We start from the raw sequence: 22,822 nt of genomic DNA, 5'->3' as shown, positions 1-22,822 counted from the left end.
GCTGGAAGCCAATTCTAGCATGTCATAATTGCAAGAGTTTCATCAAAAAGTTGATGGAACTTGGGGACTCAACAGGGTTGAGTCACACATGTAGTCACCTGTTGGGAATGACTGAGGGCATTTCCCCAAACCTGAAAAGGGATTATTGCTTGGCTGCCAGACAGCTAAAAGGCATCTTAATCTACATGTTATTGCCTCCTACTGGCCAAACACCCGAACAGCTGTAGGCTAATTCCCCCATTCTGACAATGGACTCTGTATGAAACCCTGACCCTTTGAAGTGTATATCTCTGCCTCGCCTCAGGACAAGTTGTGTTAATAAAAAGCATGGGGTCCTGAGAAGAGGAGACCTTAGAATTTAGATTTTAGTTTCCTGTAAACTAGGCTTCTCTGACCCCCGAATGCCTTTCAAAATTATATTTCATCTCTGGACTCCTATTTAATCTATGCACAGCCTTCTCCAGATTTCCTGAACCCTTCTTGATGCTGGGACAAGAACCCCAGCAGCTAGAGGTGGTGGGGCCACTAAAAACCCACGAAAATTTGGGAATACCTAATCCCACAGGCAAAGGAACTCTCTCTCTTGGCTCTTGGTGCTCCTTGGGCTCTCTGATTCCTTGGGCTTTGCTCCTGCCCAGGTTCCTTCCATAGCTAGATAGCCCTGCAGACTCCACACACAAGGGACTGATGGACTGCAACTGAGAACACAAGTAAGCTGACTTCATGCGGGCCTGCCCACTGCTCCTCTCTGTAAGGAGACTCTGGGCGATGGCTTTGATGGAAGCTCCGCGGACGCCGCAGTTACACTTCTATGGCAGGATGAAGGGACATGGGGCCTTGAAAACCAAGGGGTATAATTCCATAAAAAATAGAACTTTCTGCAATACCTCCCCCTCCCGTGCAAGACTCAGAAAATACTTTTTCGCAGGATATTGCAAGAAACCCGCTCCCACCAGCAACCTGTGGGGATGAGCAGTGCTCCCCACCTATAACAATAGCATGGGTGGACTCAGAAAAAGAGATGTGATTTTTTTGTCATTAAAACCTTGTCCTCTAAAAGAGATGCTTTCACGTGTCAATGTTTAGTAGGTCTTAATTACTTCTAGGTTTCATTATTTCTTCTTGTCATACTAATTTCCATCTACTTCTTTGAGAAACAATATAGTACTGGTTTTCAGCTTATATATTCTACTGTGAATGTGACATTATACGAGTTAATTGGTTTTTCTATGCCTTGTTTTTCTCATCATCATCAGATAGGGATAATAAAAGCACCTTCCTTAGAGTATTATTATGAATGATGAATGAAATAATGTATGTGCGGCGCATAGACAAGCACACACCACCCTATATTATTTTGCTGTTTCTTTTAAAAAAATTTGCTGGAGTACTTTATTAATTAATTTATACTTACAAAATGTTGGGGACACTAAACGTTCTGGGTTTGCATATACAAAATACATTTTTATTTTCCTCTCCTCTCATATGTGAGTGCTTATAAGATTTCAAATTCACTGTGGCAATTTGGAGTTGCATTTCCAATGATGATGAAATCATTTGTTGCAGACCAATACTCCCATCAAGAACATCTAGAGAAGCTGGGAAAAATACCCAGGTCGGCACTGGAAACCTAGCAAGGCAGCCAGGACTGCCCAGTTGGGAAAGAACCCAGAAAGAAATAGGTGCATTGAGGTGAATCCAACTTTTTGCATTTTTTTTCACTTAAGATATTTGCTGCTCTTGGCATGTGGCCAAAGGCCTAAAAAGTTGAGCAGGAAGTGGCAGCTAATTGAGCAGAGCATTTGATAAGTATGTGGGCTGAGGAGATAAAAAATGAAGTCAGCCTACCAGGAAAATGGGTCCTCGGTAAAAGCCTCCCACTTCCAGGTCAGATCCCTGGAGGCATATCCTCTAGGAGTAAAGGCAAGCTGGAAATAGATCATCCCTCACAAAAGCCTGGATGGCGGTGATCTGCACCTACTTTAAATGCCTCCTAGAGAGTAAGCTCTCCCCTTATAGGAGGAAGACAAAGCAGCCAAATCTCAAATTATGTTTAGAGTTTTCATTCATAATGTCTGGCACTGAATACAAATAACCAAGTGTTTCAGGAAATAGGATCAAAAGGACAAAAACCAAGAAGAAATACCAACAATAGGATCAGATCAGCAGGTGACCCAACTTTTTATTTATCATTTACTTTGAAATGCCTATGATTCCTATGTTAAAGAAAACATGTCAATAGTTGAGAATTTCACTAGGGAGCAATGGCTTATAAAATAATTTAATAGAAATTCTAGAACTGAAAACTACATAAAATAGAATTAAGGTCTGAAAGTACAGTTTTAATAGCAGATTACTCATAGCAGAAGAGAAGCTAAGTAAGCTCAAACATATATTACTATCAAATATCCAAACTCCTACCCACAGAGAAAAAACATGTAAGAGATAAAAATGCCTTAAAGACATACGGGCTTGGTGAAAAGATCTGACCTATGATGCATTTGAAGTCCTTGGAGGAGAGGGAAAAGAATTCTGGTAGATTCCAGATTTGTAGAGAAACTGGTCATGAACTATTCCAAATTGATGAAAACATCAGGTCACAAAATTCAAGAAAAATGGCAAACCCTTAATTGGATGAATAATATTTTAAATGCCCAAGCATAGCATAGTAAAACTACTTAAAACAAAAGACAAAATCTTAAAAGTAGACAAAAAAGACATTTTACCTTGAAATGAGCAAAAAGTAAGACTAACAGCTAGACAACAAATTGACATCTTTAAAGAAAATAACTGAAAACCTAGAATACTGTATTCTACTAAATATACTTCAAGAATGAAAGCAAAATAAGAAAATTAGGCCGAAACCAGTTTGGCTCAGTGGATAGAGCGTCGGCCTGCGGACTGAAAGGTCCCAGGTTCGATTCCGGTCAAGGGCATGTACCTGGGTTGCGGGCACATCCCCAGTAGGAGATGTGCAGGAGGTGGCTGATCGATGTTTCTCTCCCATCGATGTTTCTAACTCTCTATCTCTCTCTCCCTTCCTCTCTGTAAAAAAAAAAATCAATAAAATATATTTAAAAAAAAAAATAAGAAAATTAGAAAGAGAATGTGTTGTCACAGAGCCACGCTAAAGAAATGATCAGAACATCAATAGATAATTAATTTAAACACAAATATATAAGGAATTACTCCAATCTGGTTCCCTTTTAACTCACAAAGGATATGCAGCATGAATGAGAAATCATCCTTTGTTGTTTTAAGCCGATTGATTATACATGAGGATTTTTACTATAGAAATATAGACTATAGTGACTGACAAGTTGATTCAAGTTTTTTCCCCGATTCCTTCATTCTTCTTTCTACTATTTGTAATTTATACTCTATGCCTGTCTATGCTTTCAGTAGTTACCCTAGTTATTTTTTTTAGAATGCATAATTAACAAATTCTAAATACTTTGATTAGATGCTCAGATTTTAATGTATATTCACAGCCCCTGAGGATCTTGTTAAAACGCAGATTATGATTCAAGAGGCCAGAGGTGGGGCCTGAAATTCTGCATTTCTGACAAACCCTTGGGTCTTGCCAATGTTACTGGTCCCTGGACCACACTTTGAGTAGCAAGGCCTTAAAATTTCTCTTGGCTTGCCCCATCTTCAAACTTCTACCTTACTGTTTGTTCTCTATTTTAGCTTTATTTCCCCACAAATTAAACTTCAAAAATTTTACATAGTCAATATTTATTTAGATTAATCGACTTGCCAATTTATTTGCTTATCATTTCTTCTTCTTTTCCTTTCTTTTTTTCTTTTTCTTTTTTTAATCCTCACCATTGGATTTTTTTTTCATTGATTTTTAGAGAGAGTGGAAGAGAGAGGGAAAGACAGAGAAATATCGATGTGAGAGAAACACATCAATTGGTTGCCTCCTTAATGAGCCCCCACCAAGGCCTGGGCCAGGGAAGAGCCTGGAACTGAGGTACGTGCCTTTGACCGGAATCGAACTCAGGACCTTTCAGTCCTCAGGCCCACGCTCTATCCCCTGAGCAAAACTGGCTAGTGCATCATTTCTTCTTTGTTAATTTTAATTTTTTTTTAAATCTATCTTCATTGTTGAAAGCATTATAGTTGTTCCTTTATTTTCTCATTGACCCCCTCCATCCCGTAGCCATCCCCCCTTTTACTTCTTTTAGAATTTCCTTCAGTAAATATATATTTGTGATAAATGCCATGGTTCATCCTTCAAAAAAGTCTTAATTTTATTCTCCTTCTTGAAAATAATTTTATTCAGCAGAACAGTCCAGGACATTGCATGGTTTCTGCCCTCCCTATGCACTAATGTGAGAATGAGTCATCTGTCTTATTGACATGCAGAAGATCCATCCTTTCTCTCTATTTGCTTTTAGGAGTAATTTTCTTTGATGCTCACTGTTTATGCTACATCTTTTTGTGAAGTTATTTTTTATTTATTCTTTTTGGAATAGACTGGGCTTTTTGGATCTGAGAATTGGTGTTCTTTTGTGGGTCTGGAAAATTCTCAAATGTAGTGTCATTAAACACTGGCTTATTCTCCTGGGATCTTCTCCTATATTGTAATTAGCCATTTGTCAGGTCTCCTCACTCTATGCTCTGGCTCTCAATTTCTCTTTCGCATTTTTTAATCTCTCTGTCTTTAAGAGTTGCATTTTTTATGCCATCTTTTTTACCTACATTCTAGGTCAACCTTCATCTTCTACTTAACCTATCCATTTAAATTTTAATGTTAATTATTATAGTTTTATTTCTAATATTTTATTTGTATCTTTTGAAAACATTCTTACATTTGAAAATATCATTTTTACTTTGTTCATGTTTTCATGCTCCTCCTTTATTTCTTCAAATAAAGAAAGTATAGTTATATATTCTCTGGGAATTACAATATCTGATTTTTTTAGGAAACTGATTCTCCTGTACTTATTTCAAGGTGCCTTGTCTCTCTGTTTTTCTTTTGCCAAGCGAGTTGTTCATGTTCTTTGGAACTGCATCTGTGGGCATTCTTTGAGCCTGGTTTGAATTAGTATTCCTCCAGAATGGTTTGTGTTTGCTTCTGCCAGTCTCCTGGGGGCACACTGACCTAGGACCACTTTAAATTAAATTGCCCATTTAAGATTTTTCAGACCTCACAAGTGGCATAAATTTGGATGGCAAACCTGTGAAGGGTCTGTTGTGGCTATGAAACCTCAGGGGAGATTTCTTCCCTTTACTAGTGCCAGTGTAGAGACGAGGAGGATTCCTTGATCTTCTATTTTTGGCAGGGAGTTTATGTCTCATTCAGCCTTCTACAAAGCTGATAGCCCATTGGGGTTTTCACTTTATGCAGGCATCTTCGAATAGATTACCCACCTGGGAGTAGTTCCTCCCCATTTTATCCAACCCTTTCACCCCTAGCAGCTTTGATGATGGGATCTCAAGCTCTCTAGGATAGAAGAACTCTGTATTCTGGAAGGCGAACTAGTTTGTCTTCCTTCTTCTCTTCCTTCAGGTTCCTTATGAAAGCTGAAGTGGGCAGGTGAGGGAAGTCAATTGTATGTTGAGAACCTTTGGACACTTTCTACCCGTTCTACATTCACATAATGCTACGTTACACTTCTGGCCCAAGACCATCAGTGGAATACTATAACATAGTGAAACTCATTTCAGTCTGTACTTAATTAGAGGGAAACTCCCAGTAAAATAGGAGTAGTATTTGTGTGTTTTGCCTCAACCTTTCTGCATAGTTCATACCTACTTCTTTGCACATAGCAACTTCTCATTGAACGTCCAATGAGATATTCAACTAAAAGCATTAATACTAACGTTATGACTAATGTGTTTGTTAAACTGTGAAAATAAATCAACAGAAATCTTGAATTTAGCTAATAACCAGTGAGTTAGCTTGATCATTTCTGTATTTGGGCACCTCCAATTACTTCTGGAGAAATCAAATTCAGTTTCATAACCCTGTGTTTCATGGCTATGTGTTTCAGAATGTTTTACTTCCCAGAATCAAACCGGCCTCTGACTTTCTATTCTCAGCCATCTACATGGACAGTGGATGGAATCAAAACTACTTAATCAAGTGGAAGAGATTTAAGATGTGTGTTTTGAGACTGTTCCCAGACCTGTCCCTGTGGTTGAGACCCCCAGATATTGTTCATACCCAAATCACACTGGGAGAATGATGGAGGCTTTCCTTGGGGCCTGAGATGAAGCCCAGGGAAGGGGCTGTGGTCAGTTCCAGTGGGGTTCTTCATTCCTCCGAGGTCAGACCTGTCAGATTCTCCATAAGTCATGAGTTAGTTCTGCACTTGGGACCTAGGCAGCCCTCCAGCCTCCCCCTCTGAGAAGCCCTCTGGCTCAGGCCCTCAGTCATGTTTCTTCAGCGGACAATCAATGGGGCTCCCCTACCCCCGCCTCATGCTTCTCTAGCTTGATTTCAGGCTCCATTGGATGGCTTGAACCCACCATATTTCCTGAACTTCTCCCCTTCCTCATCTTGACAATTTTGACCACTGCCAAGTTTCTCAGGGGGAGCCTCAAAAATTCTGGATTTAAAGAAACAACATTTTGGAGTCATTATAGATAATCTATGGTGTTACACACAATCCATGTTATTTAAGAAGGATGGAAGGACATGGACACTCCAGGGCTACTTCTACATGTTTCTTTTTATTGGCTGCCATCTCTAAACGCGGGGGTTTATTCATAGTCACTCTGCTCCTCTATCCTCAGGGATGGTGCTCTTCTCTGCCCTCCGCCCTTCTGGGAGATGTATCATTTTTTTTTCTTTCTGATCTTCATTTCGTGTTGAATCTGGGAAACTTCTTTTTCACTGAGTCAAACCACTGCCCACCCCCATTCCTTTCCTCTGCATGCGAGGGCAATGGAGGCCATCTTCCTTCTGGCCAGGGAGGCGTTCCAGTTGCTTCTTAGAAGACAGACCCCTGCATGGAAACCAGGTCCTTGGCAGTTGATTTTCAAAGCTCTTACAGTGGTTTTCAACCTTCCTAATGCCGCGACCCTTTAATACAGTTCCTCATGTTGTGGTGACCGCCAACCATAAAATTATTTCCATTGCTACTTCATAACTGTCATGTTGCTACTGTTATGAATCGTAATGTAAATGTCTGATATGCAGGATGGTCTTAGGCGACCCCTGTGAAAGGGTCGTTCGACCGCCAAAGGGGTTGCGACCCACAGGTTGAGAACCGCTGTCTTAGACTCTCTGTTGCACTCCCAATACCTGCTTGGTGTTTAAACTCGGCATGATTACACAGAATTAGTCTGAGTTTGGAAGGCTGTGATCTAGATTTAGTTTCCTATTTCGCCACTATTCTGTGTGGCCTTGTTCAGATTATTTATTTAGTTAATTTTCTTATCTATAAACTGTGTAAATTAGTGCCTGCCTGGTGTAGGGGTGGTGAGCACTAGAGAGGAATTGCCTAATCTAAACCTGTGCCTTACAAATGGGAAGGAACCAATAAATGTTAACGCTTATTATTGTTGTTCTTCATCTAGTCATTCAATAAACATTGATTCTGTGAGTGCAACTGTGGCGACAGTGAGAACTCATAGTAATGATAGTGATTTGGATTTGCCCCAGGGCCCTGCCTACCACGCTCATTGCCCTGAAGGGAGGGTGGATGTTTAATGTAGTCAAATGCCTGGATGTTCAGAGCTAAGTGGCCTTGAAGCTTCTCCTGCTGAAGACACCGTGCCCCGCACCCTCAGCCCCCTCGGACCCCGTGCGGAATTCCTGTGCAGTCAGCTCTTGCGTGTGGGGCTTCGGAGGCTCTCAGGCCAGTGTGTCTGGGAGAGTTTCAGTCTGGAGGCATCAAGGATATTAATGTGCAGCTGCGGGCTCTGTCAGGAATACGAGCTGTGGTGCAACAGAAACCACCTGCGAGGCTTGTGATGTTTGGAAACGGAGTGCTGGGAAGGAGGGGTCGGGCCCAGAAACTAAAACGGGGCGCGGTTCCTGTGCAGCTCAGAGCACAGGTCCCAGGGCAGGAGGGGCGGTGGGGGTGGGGGCGGGGGGGAGGCTTGCAGCGGAGCTGCCACTGCCCCTCCCTCACTGCTGCCCCGGGTGTCACTTTTTAATGACCTATGGACCCTGTCTGACTGAGGTGTGCTGGGCTTCCTTCTGTGCACATAGAGAAGGGGATAGAAAAGGCCCGTGTCTTTAAGACGCTGTGAATGTGTCACCCAAGGAGTGACTCCCCCATCCCGTTACATCAGAACATAATGGCGAGTGACCCAGCAGTAGCACCAAGTCGTCCTGGGAGTTGCCAGGACCTGGGCTGGTGCTGCTCAGACCCAGGGTTGGGTAAACTTTCCCAATGGGCCTGCTGGCTAGCACCAGCCTTCACGCACGGCTCCTCTGAGCTTGCCACAAACACAGCAAGGCCACGGCCATGGTTTGGGAGCAGAGCCCTGCCAACAGGCGGCCTGGTGCCTACCCCGTGGCCCTGCTGCTGGGGTGGGACCCGCACAGCCCAGTGATGGGCCGGGCTGTCCTGTTTCCCGGCTGAGGGAGCCTTTGCCACAGCAGGTCTCATGGCTCTAAGGATCTTCCCGAGCCACGAGTTAAAACGGGTTTTTCTGCTCCTCATTTATGCCACGAGAACCTTAACAGCAACTTAGTTGGGAGCTCGGGGATGACAGGGAGATAGCTGCTGGGGTCCACTAGGCTGGCAGCAACCCCAGGCAGACACTGCAGCCCAAAGACTCGCTGAATGAAGGCTGGTCCTAAGGAAATCGTCCCCCACCAAGTGGCAGAGGAAGAAGTCCATCCATGTCAGGGCGTGGAGACATTGTGGCCATTATTCAGGCTGCGGGAACAATTCCCAGACCAGCTTTCCCACCGACAGTGCTATCAACATGTATTCGCCCAGCACTCCCTGGCTTCCGCCCCTCCCCGGGGCCTCCCAGGCTCTCCATCGCCCAAGGTGCTGCCCACAGCAAGGCAGTCCCTCCTGACTTCCCACACTGGCTGCTGAAAACCCACACTGATGGGAGAGAAGGAGCGGGGTCAGGAGTGAAGACAACACCTGGATGAGAAGAGAAAACTCCGAAACCCAAGCCCGGAGTGATGAGTTGAAGATAGCTCATACGCCTGAGCAGTGAGCCTAGAAGTAAGTGCACTGATGAAGAAATGCATTCAAAGGTGTTTTTCCCTTCTGAGATGGGAAATCATCAAGCGTAGAAATCTGAGAGTCTATAAAACGCTGTTGTGAAGGAAAAACTATTCGTTGGCCTAAGTGGAAAATTTGCATTTAGTATAAGAGAGACAGGATTTTTTTAATGGGATATACTAATTTTAAGTGATATTGAATATAACACATTTTTATTTTATCCCAAGGCTATCATGTAAAGTAACAGATAAGATGATATTGTGTCTATTTTTCAGAGTGGGGGCGGGGGATTGTGATCCTTAAGACCAAATATGTAGGATCAGCAGAGTTGGAGTCTCACCCCCGTTTTCCAACTTCAACTCGAGTGTTCTTTCCATAGGATCTCCTTTTTGTTTTTACTTACCTAGCTTCCAAGCCTAAGGCCATCCTAAAATAAAATGTAATAAAGTGCTTATTTTAGCCACAAAATGTTCCGTGTGTGTGTGTATGCACGTGTTCAGGGTACATTGAACATGACTAGATTTTCGGTCAATTTATATATAATCAGGAGAATCTGTAGCAGGACTTTTGTGTTAAGAGGCACTAAATAGGTTTGTAAATATCCAATTTGCTTAAAAGCAAGTATAATTAAAAAAGAATGGCTGATTTCTAAACAATGTCCCTTTTAGGTATGTTCCTATTATTTCAGGAGATGGAGATTAAAACCTATGATCTTAAATTTTTGTTATCTGTTACTGTGTAGAGTCATAGGCTCTAAAATAACTACTGTATTAAAATGTAGGCCCCTGCTTCACTGACTAGCTGTGTGGCCTGAGCAGATGTCAGCAACACAGGCATTTATTTATTGAGAACTTGCTGGGTGTGTCCCAGGCAGCATGTTAAACCCTGCAGCTGTGGACATATTTGCTTCCATCTTTCTCTGTTTGGTTCCCATGGGTTTGGGTTTTAACCTAGCAGATGTGTTTCTATGCCATCCACTTGTATTAGTCAGCATAGTCTTGGTTATAGTGCAGTGACAAACAGTTCCCAACTCTCAACAGTTTGTCACAGAAAGTTTGTTCTGTCCCCACACCAAGCTCACTGAAGGTCCAGCTGATTATACAAAAGCTGTCTTTTATATGGTACCTGCATGATTCCGAATATTTCAGTCTTAATCATCTCCATATGAGACGTCCACATTTGGAATCAGGAAAACAAATCCATTGATATGTCAGGCTTTCTCTTCTAAGCTCTGTCTTTAAGGAGCGCAAAGCAATTCTCACAGTTAGTCTCTGGGCTGCTGTCACACAGCTCCACTTACCTGTGAAGGCATCTAAGAAGGAAAGCCTACCTTCTATCGAGAGCAGGAAGACAAATTGATATTGTTAGCTACAAGTAAGGTCTACCACCCTGCCTCTGCATGGAGAGCCTGAGTAAGATGCTGTAGGCAATTACGAATAATCCTACATAATAAAAGGCTAATATACAAATTGTCCCCTTGGGCGTTCGACCAACTGGGAGTTTGACCACTCACTATGACAGCTTCTTCCCCTGTTGACCACCAGGGCTGCGGCACAGAATGAAGGCAGGCCCTGGCTGGCAGCCTGAAGCTGGGGGAAGGAAGGTCCCAGCCAGCAGCCGGAAGGCCCTGATCGGCCCTGATCACCAGCCAGGACTAGGGACCCTACCTGTGCACAAATTTCCTGCACCAGGCCTCTAGTAGCATATAATAAGAATCAAATGAAGAGCAAACTGAGCTGAAACAATGTGAAGACTCACCTGGGCTGAGGTGGCCAAGAGGGCAGAGCTACAAGCTGGGCCTGGAAACATAAGAGGAGCTGGAGAAAGGGAGAGAGGCCCCGATGGTTCTCCAATAAAAGAACCAAGCAGGTGAGCCACCCTCAGGCCCACCCAGGTGAGCCACTCAGCAGGGGCTGCATTTTTAATAGTGCTAAGTTATTCAAGCACAATAAACTGTAAAGTGAAAGTAAGCCAGCGGGGAGCAAAAAGCCTGCTTGGAGATGCATCTGTGCGAGGTTTGAGTGTACATGGTTTCCCTGGGAAAACCTTGATGGGCCATCTCTAGGGTATGGGCGCCTTCCTGAAAGGTATTCCCAGTACACCAGAGGGATGCCAAGTGCTGTATCCATCAAGCTGTTTGGCCAACTCTTAGAGAATCCCAGCTTTCTTTTTTAAAACAAATTAAGTTAGGTTTATTGGAGGATAAGTTACTTTCAAAAAAATCAGTCCTCTTTCTGAGACTACAATAATTTTTAGCAAAATGCATACAGTCATGTAACCACGGGCACACTGAGGATAGAAAACACCTACATCACCTGAACAGGCTTCCTCATGCTCCGCTGTAATCAATGCGCTTCCTCCACGCCCGGCCTGTGGCTACCACTGCTCTGTTTTAGGTCCTTATCGTTTTGCCTTTTCTAGAGTATTATATAAATGGGGGCATACAGAATGTAGCTTTTTAAAAAATATGTATTTTTGTTGATTTTAGAGATGAAGGGGGAGAGAGAGATAGAGAGATAGAAACATCATTGATGATGAGAGAGAATCATTGATTGTCTGCCTACTGCATGCCCCACTCTGGGGATCGAGCCCACAACCCCGGCATGTGCCCTGACCAGGAATGGAACCGTGACCTTCTGGTTCATAGGTTAATGCTCAACCACTGAGCCATGCCAGCAGGGCAGAATGTAGCTTCTTTATTAGCATCATGCATTTGTGACTCATCCATGCTTAATGCATACGACAGTAACTCATTTCACTTTATTGCTGAATACTATTCAATTCCACGGATGTTCCAGTTTGTTTATCCATTCACCAGTCAAAGGATGTTTGGGTTGTTTCCAGTTTTGGGCAATTACGAATAAAGCTGCAATCAACTTTCCCATCTCGATTTTTATGTGAACCTTTATTTTCATTTCTCTTGGGTAAATACCTATGGGTGGGATCATCAGGTCAAATGGTAAGTGATTGTTTAACTTTATAAGAAATTGCCCAACTCATTTCCAATGTCTCAGCTCCCCCTGTAATTCCTGCTGCAGCTTGCTCTCATGATGCAGCAGGGAAGTTTTTAAAAGCAAGAATGATATTTAATCCTCACATATTCATAAATTTCACAATTTATGAAGTACTTTCTATCCATTGCTTTATGTGATCCTTGTAGCAACCAGAATAGGAAGGATGCCAAATTTGGAGTTGCATGCTATGAACAAGGCCATTCCAAACTTAGATAAATCCTTCAACTTCTCCAGATCTCAATTTCTTTCTTTTTTAAAATGGTCATGATATTCATAAGGGACACTATGGGGATAATAATGATTAAGAACTTGTATTTTAATGTCATCTTGTCTTTGAATCCTAGCACTGCTACTTAACTCTCTGTGATATCAGCAAGTTACTTGACCTACCTGAGCTTCACCTATGATAATTGCTATTATTATGCAGGAATAATAATTACTTTTTGGAGCTCTCTTAATGATTAAATGGGATATATGTAAAGCACTTAGAGTCTCATTCTAGAGCAAATGCTTTATAAATAATGGTTATTGCTACTATTGACAGTAATATTACGATGGAGAGAGTATTCCTAAATTGAAAGCATTATATGAAAATGAGCCACTTAGCAATGAACAAAGTTAGGGTTTAAGGTATTCCATTTAAGTGATACTCTCAGTCCTAACACTTCTCATGTGCTTGAACTTTAAACCCAGAACTCTATCTTTCCACCATGTGGCCTCTTTAAAATCTTTCAAGGGATTTTCCAAATAATTTATCCTGTGAATAGAGCCTGCAAAGCTATAGCACTGTGTCCTATAGCTCTCAGATTTCATTCACTAAGATAGAGACCAATGACCATGGGGAAGAGAATTCATCCTCAAGGCCACAATGCATCTAGGCTGCTCTTGCTGTCAGTCACCAAGGTCCTGCAGAAAGTGTGGCATCACACTCTTCAAGGCCACCTGGGGAATCCTTACAGAGTTGGGTTGAGGTAGTTTTCTGAAGGTCACAGATTTCTGTAAGTGCTTTCCTGGAAGTGGCTGTATAAGGGTGCACACATGTAGTGCTCAGGTGGCACTCAGGTGTCTGGCTGGTTGCTACATGGTAAATTTAACTGTGGGGCATGTTGAGCGTCATTACTTGGTCATACATCTTGAATGGTGTTTAACTTTTTATTTTGAAATAACTTTAAGCTAACAGAAAACCTGCTCAACTATTACTAAAAATTTCTGTAGATCACTTACCAAGATTCATATTTAGCATAAGTTCTCTATATGTCTGTGTGGGTCTGTGCATATCTTGTAATTCTTTTCTGAATCATTTGAGAATAGTTTACATGCATCATGCTCTTTTACTCCTTAATACTTTTTTATGTATTTTCTAAGAGAAAAAAATGATATTGTTATATAACCCCTGTATAGATATCAGATTTAGAAAATGTATTGATACAAAGTTTTTTGTTGTTTTTTTAAAATATATTTTATTGATTTTTTACAGAGAGGAAGGGAGAGAGATAGAGAGTTAGAAACATCGATGAGAGAGAAACATCGATCAGCTGCCTCCTGCACATCCCTCACTGGGGAAGTGCCCGCAACCCAGGTACATGCCCTTGACCGGAATCGAACCCGGGACCTTTCAGTCCGCAGGCTGACGCTCTATCCACTGAGCCAAACCGGTTTTGGCTTGATACAAAGTTTTTATTAAGCCTGCACTGTGTATTCCAATTTTTTAAATTGCCCAATCATGCCCTTACTAGTATTTTTACTTTATTTGCAGGATTAAGCACAAGGTCACGGGTCACATATTACGTTTAGTGTCCTTTAATTTGGAACAGTTCCTTGACCTTGCTAAGCCGTTTGTGTGATTGACATTTTTGAAGAATACAGAATAGTTATTTTATAGAACATTCTTCTGTCAGGATTTATCTAATGTTCCCTCATGATTCCATTCTGGTTCTGTATCCCTGATGGGAATACCACAGAAGTGAGGTTGTGTCCTTCTCAAAATCCACATCCAGAATCTGTAATGTTTATCTGCTCTCATTGGTGATGCTAATGCTCATCATTGGTCAAAAAAAAGGTAGTTTGGTTTCTCAACTTATAGTTGTAATATTCCCCTTGCGGTTAACCAATAAGCTTTCTCTCCTAGATTTAGCATTTATTATTGATTCTTGCCTAAACCAATGATGACTATACTACTTCATTCCCATTCATCAGTGGGCATCCTATTATAAGAAAAAGCCCCATTTTCTTTCTCTATCTACTTACCTACCTATCTGTAAATATTCTATTATCTATCAGTTTTATTGTATGTTCATAAATGGGTCATAATCAATGGATCTTAATCCATTATCTTCTTTATTTTGATGCCAGTGGTTGCCAGTTTAAGCTGGCTCCTGTGTCTTTTGGCATCCTTCCTGCATTCTTTTAAGAACTTTACTTTCTAGTATAATAAGATATTTCAAGCTCACCTTGTATTTTTATCACTCCAGCCATGGATGCAGTAATTTCTCCAAGGATCTGTTTTTGTTTTGTTTTGTTTTTTTTCTATCAAGGAATGATATTGACAAACAAGGTCTGGGTGCTAGATGTGCTCATTGCTACTGGTGTCATTGCTTCTCAGCACTTTCCACAGATAGGGCTGGTGTTCAGCAAACATATATATGTCTATATTTCTTTAGAAATTACAAATTCGATTAATACCTACATTCCAGTCCATCTCCACATGATTCTTCCTTGCTTTCCTCCTTGTCCAACTTGCTTCTTCCATAGTGAGATCTTCGACTCCCAATTACATCAACATATTTACTCAAGTCTACAATACATAACAATTAGTTTTAGAATTGCTGGACCCAAAATAATATAAAAAAAATAAAGTAAAATCCTACTCATAAGACTTCATGGTTTATTTGCAGTTACATTTCTTCCAGTCTTAGGTTATATGTTAATAGTACTGTACTTGGCCCTAGCTGGTTTGGCTCCGTGGATAGAGCGTCAGCCTGTGGACTGAAGGGTCCTGGGTTCAATTACAGTCAAGGGCACATGCCCAGGTTGCTGGCTTGTTCCCCAGTAGGGGGCATGCAGGAGGCAGCCAATCAATGATTCTCTCTCATCATTGATGTTTCTATCTCTCTCTCCCTCTCCTTTCTGACATCAATAAAAATATATTTAAAAAATAGCACTGTACTGTACACTCACTGGCATTAGATCCATGTTTTCCTTTAGTGTGATTATATATATTTTTAATTTTAAATATAATGGGTTGATTTGTTTCTTTTTTGCATTGTTTAAGGTTTTTCCCAACATCTTTGTTGATTTAATTTTTGAATATGTGGAACACTGCAATTCCAAAAATTCATAGTCTGCAAAATTTCATACTTATAGGAGTGTCTTCCCTTCATCCCTGCTCCTGCCTTTGTTAGGCAAACACTTAGGTTGTTATGTTAATCCTTCCCGTTTTTCCTTATGCAAAAAATAATCAGATTTATATGTTTTCTTATTTTCTCTTCTTTGCTACACAAAAGGTGGTGAAAATATACTATTTTCACTATTTTTCTCTTACCAAAACTCAATATAATAATAGATCCAATCTACTACCCTCTGCCTTGTCTGTGCTGTGGATTTATTACACTTTTATATTGTGGTTAGGTTGAGCAAAGTAGATGCCTCTGAAGTACCCCAAGGGTTAGCAAAGAATTGGCACCCTACAAAATTATGGGATAGATATTTCATTGAGCTGGTCATTGAAGGGAATGAGGTGACAACACTGAAATAACTGGGTGCATACTGGATGTTTAACCACCTCTCTGTGGCTCCTATCACCTTCGAAATGAAGTCTAAACTCGTCAGCTGGCAGGTACGACCTTTAGACTATATCCCAACTCCTCTTTTTCTACTTGTCCACAGAGATCTTATGCAGTTTCATCCTGTAGTACGTGATCCTTATCATAACACACTGTTTCAAACTTTTAAGAATTTGAAATTCCATTTTAGTTGTCTAGAATTCTCTTTCTACCTTTTATATGTGATCAACATTCAAGCATTCTTCCTTAACTAAGTTACTTGCCACCTTCTCTAGGAAGCCCTGGTTAAGCTACTCTGGCAAACATATTATGTCTACAAAAGCACTTGGTACACATCTCAAATAATACAACACTCATTGACCTGAACTGCAATGCTTGGTATACTTCCATGTCTCGCCCGAGAGTTCCCTGAGAATTAGGATCTTTGTCTCCAGTGATGAACACAGCACCGACTGACAATATGCTTAAATAATTCACCAAATGGGTAATACTATTCTCCTCTAGTTATCTTAATCTATTTTAAATTTCTGACGAAGAGTCTACATGAGATTATAGCTATAGACTTTTTATAACTCTAACAATTTGAGATGCTAAAAGGCAACATGATTTTTTTTCTTTGACCAATGTCATCACTGACAGGAAGGGGGCGCCATTTAACAGTTTGTGGAGAGAAAGATTTTAGCTTTTGGAACGTCTTTTATAGAAAGACTTGGTATTACTATTCTAGATGAAATTGAAGTATATTTCATTTTTCTCCCTGAGATGTCAATGTATTTAACCTTTGACATTTGAATTAATAATGAAGCGAAGGATACCTTATCTAACTAAACTCCACTGAAAATGTGTGTGTAGCATTAATTATTTTTATGAACTCTAGAGGGATTTATAAAAAGTTAAGAATGTTGATAAGGAAAAATGAATCATGGTTGGTGACTCACATTTTTAAAATTTATTAACACATTCTGTATGAATGTTTATGTGTTTGTATTACAGTACAACATGTGGAATTGCTGGAGGGGTTTCTTGGAGTAAAAATTAATACCAAAGTGTATTTTATAATTCCTGTTTCTATGAGGATAAGCAGCAAAACAGCAGAAAATAACTTTCTGTCAGTTTATGTCACTTTCAGTATGTGCTCTGTACTAAGCCTGTGCCCACCTTTACGGGGACTCTGTGCCTGAAACAATTCAGAGCCCATAGTAGGTAGAGGTCCCGGAGGACCACACGTAGCTCTGAGGTCCGAACAGTTGATCCAAATGCTCAAACGTTCCTATGTAAAGGAGGCACCGTCTTGGTGAAGCCTCTCCATGCTGCCTGCTCCACTTTGTAGGTGCCCGTCCTGATCTAAGTTGCGCTAACGCCTGGGCCCAGCCCCCTGAGGCATAAATAGAGCTTGTTATTGTAAGAGGCAACCTCAAGCCACTCTCCAGGGCAGTTACATAAATAAGACCAGGGCTGGCTTGGAAGGGATGTAAATCTCTGGCTAAAATGAGAGAAGAGGGAGCCATTCGCTTGAAACCACAGTTAACATGCTGACGGAGTTTCCAAATAAACTTTTATCTCTTAAGACCGATCGCTAGTGAGGGGGATAAAAATGAGCATGAGAATGTAGCCACAGAAGTGGCCACACCTTTCCAGATTCTTCAAGATGGTTGCTCAGCTCTGCCCTCACTGGACATTTTCCTAGAAGCAAGGCCAGGCGGCTCTGGGTCCTGAATGGAACTCAACTCTCCCACAGCCTGAAAGGGGGAGCATTGCCCACCCTCGGGCTTCTCTTGCAGCCCCTTTCTGCCAGTTACAGAGCACAGAGGGGCACAGGCAAGAGGACCCACCTAGAGGACAGGTTTTAAGCCAGCCCTTTCCTGCTGCATGGAGGGTGCAAAGTTGCCCTGGCTGGTGCGGCTCAGTTGGTTGGAGCATCCTTCCATGCTCCTGAGGGTCGCAGGTGCAATTCCTGGTTAGGGCACTTGCCTGGGTTTGGGGTTTGGTCCCTTGTTGGGGAATGTGCGAGAGGCAACCAGTCCATCTCTCTCTCTCTCTCTCTCTCTCTCTCTCTCTCTCTCTCTCTCTCTCATCAGCAAAACATAACCTTGGGTGAGGATTTTTTTTTTAAAAAAAGGTGCAAAGTCATTGTGCCTCAGCCTTTATTATTGCACAGAAAAGGAAAATGCCTCATAAAAAATGCCTCATCTTTGAGTGAATGCCTGTGGGTTCTGTGGCCGGAGTGAGACCGCTGACACAGGGCATTCTGCAAGCTGGAAGATGTCGCTGGGAGATTGCAGTTGTCGCGTCTCTTAAAAAAGTGACCAGGGCTGCATATCTTTGAGGTGTTATCTCCATCTTGTTTTTTCACTTGATTTATAATTTCATTTGTCCTTAAAGCGATTCTTATTTTGCTGCCCACATACACAATGCAAAATAGCGACCAAGAGTTTTGTGTTTGAACTTATTTTATTTTCCCCTCAAAATTAAACTGAACTTCCCTGCATTCGTTTAGACCTTTGCAGTAAAGATCAGTGATTATGAATTAGTGTTTTCTCCCCTTTTTTAGAGTTAGCACCATCGAGGAATTGGGTTCAGTTTCTTTGGGGATGAGCTGTGTTTTTATCCTTCTTCTGAAATGGATATTTTTTCTTTTCTCCCTCATTGTTTTGTAAGCCGGATTACCAACTGAGGAAAGCTTTTTGAACAAACAAAGATCCTCTGATAATTGAGATATAAGCAGCCAATGTGATGTCCAGGGAAATATTTCTAACTTGAGATGCAGATTCCTTCTGACACCCTCAATGCCGGCCATCGGAGGGCCCCGGAAAGAATTATGGCTCGGTGAACTGCATGCTGACATAGCTAAATAAGTAAATAGCTGGAGTGAAGGCAAACTGCTGTTTAACAGCTTCCCCTGTTACGTATACACTTTCAAACAAGCATGAAATGTGAGTCCCTGGACATCACTTAAAAGAACCAGAAATAAACAGAGTGTGTGATCCCACACTCCTATTCCTCCCGGACAGTGAGAGAGGTAGGCTGGGACTTGGGGTGATTTTGTTGCCCTTCTGTCCCAGGCCTTATAAACACAAACCCTGTCGCTCCCAAAGCTCGGGGTCACGCTGCTGCTGACAGACCCATCGAGCCCGCAGAAGTGAGGGAACTGAGGAGGCAAAGAGTCCGGGACCCGTGGGCCATCGCCTCACCTCCTATTTTGCAAAGAATCACACTCCAGACTCAGATGCTTCCATTCTAACATCTGGGCTAAGTCAGCCTAGAGGACTGGGAGCCAGATTTGCCCATTCCCACGTGGAACTCTTTTTTTTACCTGCAAGATATATGTTAAGCTCAAGCCCTGCAGCGTGGGGTCAAATGGGTGCCCAGGTAACATGCTTTTATCTGGGACACATTCCTTTCACATGAAACACATAGTACAGCGGGAGGGCTTATTAGACAATTACCTATTCTCGCTTCTTCTTTCTGCACCTGAGGAAACTGAGGCAGAGAACAGAGCTCAGAAGAGAGTTCGAGTTTCCTGATTCTTGGGCCACTGTTTTATCTCAACCTTTAACTCTCTGTACAGTAGTTAGTTGCCTACTGCTGTGTAGCAAACCATCCCCAAAATGAGTGGCTTAAAACAATGATGATTTAAAAAACAATTTTGATTGTTAAATTTGAGTTTATTGGGGTGACATTTGTTAATAAAACTATATAGGCTTCAAGTGTCCAATTCTTGCACTGTGTGCCCATGACCCAAAGTCAAATTTCCCATCACCATATACTTGACCCCCTTTACCCTTTCATGCCCCCTACACTCTTTCCCTCTGGTAGCCCCCATATTGTTGTCTATGTCTATGAGTTTTTGTTTCTTTTACTTGTTTGTTCATTTGTTGCTTTCAGTTTTATATGCCATCTAGGAGTTAAATCGTATGGGTCTTGACTTTTTCTGCCTGATTTATTTTGCCCGGCATGATATTCTCAAGATCCGTCCATATTGTTGCAAATGGCAGTATTTCATCCTTTCTTCTGGCTGCATGGTATTCCATTGTGTATATGGACCACGTCTTCTTTATGAAATCATCTATCCAAGGATACTTTGGTTGTTTCCATGTCTCGGCCACCGTGAATAATGCATTATTTGTCACAGTTCTGTGTCTGACTGAATCAGTTGATCGGGTTCATTCATGCAACTACATTCATCTGGCCAGTTGGCTGGAGGCTGGGCCCACCTGCATAGCTGGCCTGGCTGGGCCTGTCTCTCTCTGCTGGGCTTTCACCCCAGCCTCTGCACAGCATGAGGACCCCAGAGCAGAGATCCAAGAGGGCAAGTCCCCAGTGTGTGGGACCTTATCAGAACTTTGCCTCCTCTCCTTGCTGATGGCCCACTGGCCAAGGCAAATCACAAGGCCAAGGTCAGAATGAAGGTGGGAGAGGAATGTAAAGAGACCTGGATGTCGGAGCATGAGCAGTCAGGGGCCACTTCTGTAAAACCGCCACAAGCGTATGGCAGCCTTGCTCTCAGTGCCCCATCCAATAATGGTTTCCTGGAAAATGTTTGAAGGCCAGCCTTGAAAAACAGGTTTCTCTGGTCATGACTATGTGCAATAAATCCCAGGACTCTCATGTGATAACCTGCACTGTGTCCCAGTCCACATGAGGAGAGAAGATGCAGAAGAGAAAGTAGCATTTTGAAAATGCATTTGATGGAGATTTCCTTTTCCTAGGGAAGCAGCTGTTCACACCCTGGCCTGGGGCATTAAGAAGAATGGCTTCTCCTACCTTTCTGCTCTTCTTCCTCCAAATACATTTTTGGTGAACTTGAAATCAGTCAATGAAGTTTCAGGATCAAATGCTGATTTGTTGACACTGAGTATTTTCACAGTGACAGGGCGGGGTGGCCCATCTCGGGGGGTAAACAAAGGCTGAAGGCCTGACGCTCCATAGACTGGAGTGCCTGGGCACAGATCTGGAATGATGAGACCTGAGATGGCTATTCTAAATCAGAATGAGCTTTATTTCCCAGGGGTTTTATATTCCCAGAGAGCTCTGCTCTGCATTTAGAAAGATCTCCTCAGTGTCCCACGCTACAGAAAAGTGCAGGTGATATTCTGCTCACTTTTCTGGGTTTATTTTTAAAAATATATTTTTTATTGATTTCAGAGAGGAAGGGAGAGAGAGAGAGAGAGAGAGAGAGAGAGAGAGAGAGAGAGAGAGAGAGAGAGAGACATCAGTGATGAGAGAGAATCATTGATGGGCTGCCTCCTTCCTGGCCCCTACTGGGGATCAAGCCCATAACCCGGGCATGTGCCCTGACTGCGAATCGAACCGTGACCTCCTGGTTCATAGGTTGACACTCAACCAGTGAGCCAAGCCTGCTGGGCACTGGGTTTATTTTTTAAAATACTTTCTCTGAGTTAGCACGGAATGATCATTTTCTTCAAAATATCCTTTAATTCAGAATTAAATTCCCTTTTGCAAGTGTAATGCATGCAAAGTGCAAAAGTTAAAGCAATGCAAATGTATAATACAATGAAAATTAATACCTGCTTCCAATCCTCAGCTGTCCCCAGAGGCAGTCACCAAATACCTGATTCTTTTATCTTTTCAGGGATAGTCTTAATCTATGTTGATACAGGACTATATGTACAAATAGAACCATAATACGTGCACTATGCTGCCTCTTTTACTTCAGTTTTAATTTTAACAAACTTATTGAAGCTCATTCTATATAAATAGAGAGATATTTAACTGAAAAAAGAGCATCTACTTTTTCCACAGAATTCAGTTTTCAGATTCACATCTTTCCATTTTTACTGAATCATCTTATAGGTCATCAATTTCGGTCAGCCACAGCTGGCCATTATGTTTACATTATGTTTATAGTATCTGGTTGAGGCTGTCCAGGTTTCTGCCTTTGGTCCCGGAACAGGTAGCCGGTAACAATGTGGTAGTGGAAGGACAGGGCCCTGGATCCACACCCAGCCCCACACTCTACTCTATTTCTCTGACTCTTAGTCTCTTCTTTAAAATATATATATATATATAATGATTTCAGAGAGGAAAGGAAAGAGAGAGAGATAGAAACCTCAATGATGAGAGAGAGCATCATCAAGTGGCTGCCTCTTGCACATCATCCCCTACTGCGGGCATGTGACCTTGACTGGAATGGAACCCAGGACCCTTCAGTTCGCAGGCCAATGCTCTATCCACTGAGCCAAACCAGCTAGGGCTGCAGCACCATCTTCTACAGGCTGGGGTGACAATGAGGTCCCACCATGGGGAACTGTCAGCAGAAGGGTTGGGGAGGTGACAGAGTTGGGTCCCCGGCTTACAATGTTTCAACTTACGATTTTTCAACTTTATGAAGGTGGGACAGTGACTAACATTCAGTAGAAACTATGCTTCAAATTTTGAATTTTGATTTTTTTCCCCTCAAGTTTTTTAAATCATTTAGTCTACTTGCTTACCAGAGTCCAAAGTTTTGTTGCTTTCTTTTTCTATTACTTTTATCATATGGTTCTTTTATGCCTTAAAATATTTCAGGTCAGGAAGGAGCAAAAGTACATACATGTTTATTTTGCTGCCTTCATCTGGAAATCTAGCATAGCTTTTCCCCTTCCGTCTCTTTGATCTTTCTGTCCTCTCAGGTTGTAATGTCTTTCTGTTGACCTTCTTTCTCTTCCAAACCTGGTCAAGGCTCCAATCTCAGGTCTTCTTTAATAGCTCCAGTTTACAGGTCAGATGATTTTCTTTGCCCTTAAAGCACCTTGATTTCTCTCTACTTAGTACCCAGATTTTCACCTGCCACTGCTGCTGAATCTACTTCTACTAGTAATGATAATAATAAAAATTTAATGGATATCAACATTTCCTGAATATTAAGCACTATTAT

The sequence above is a fragment of the Myotis nattereri genome (assembly GCF_964212035.1).
Source record: "Myotis nattereri genome assembly, chromosome: 10".
Taxonomy (NCBI): Eukaryota; Metazoa; Chordata; class Mammalia; order Chiroptera; family Vespertilionidae; genus Myotis; species Myotis nattereri.
Note: the sequence above shows the minus strand (reverse complement) of the source record.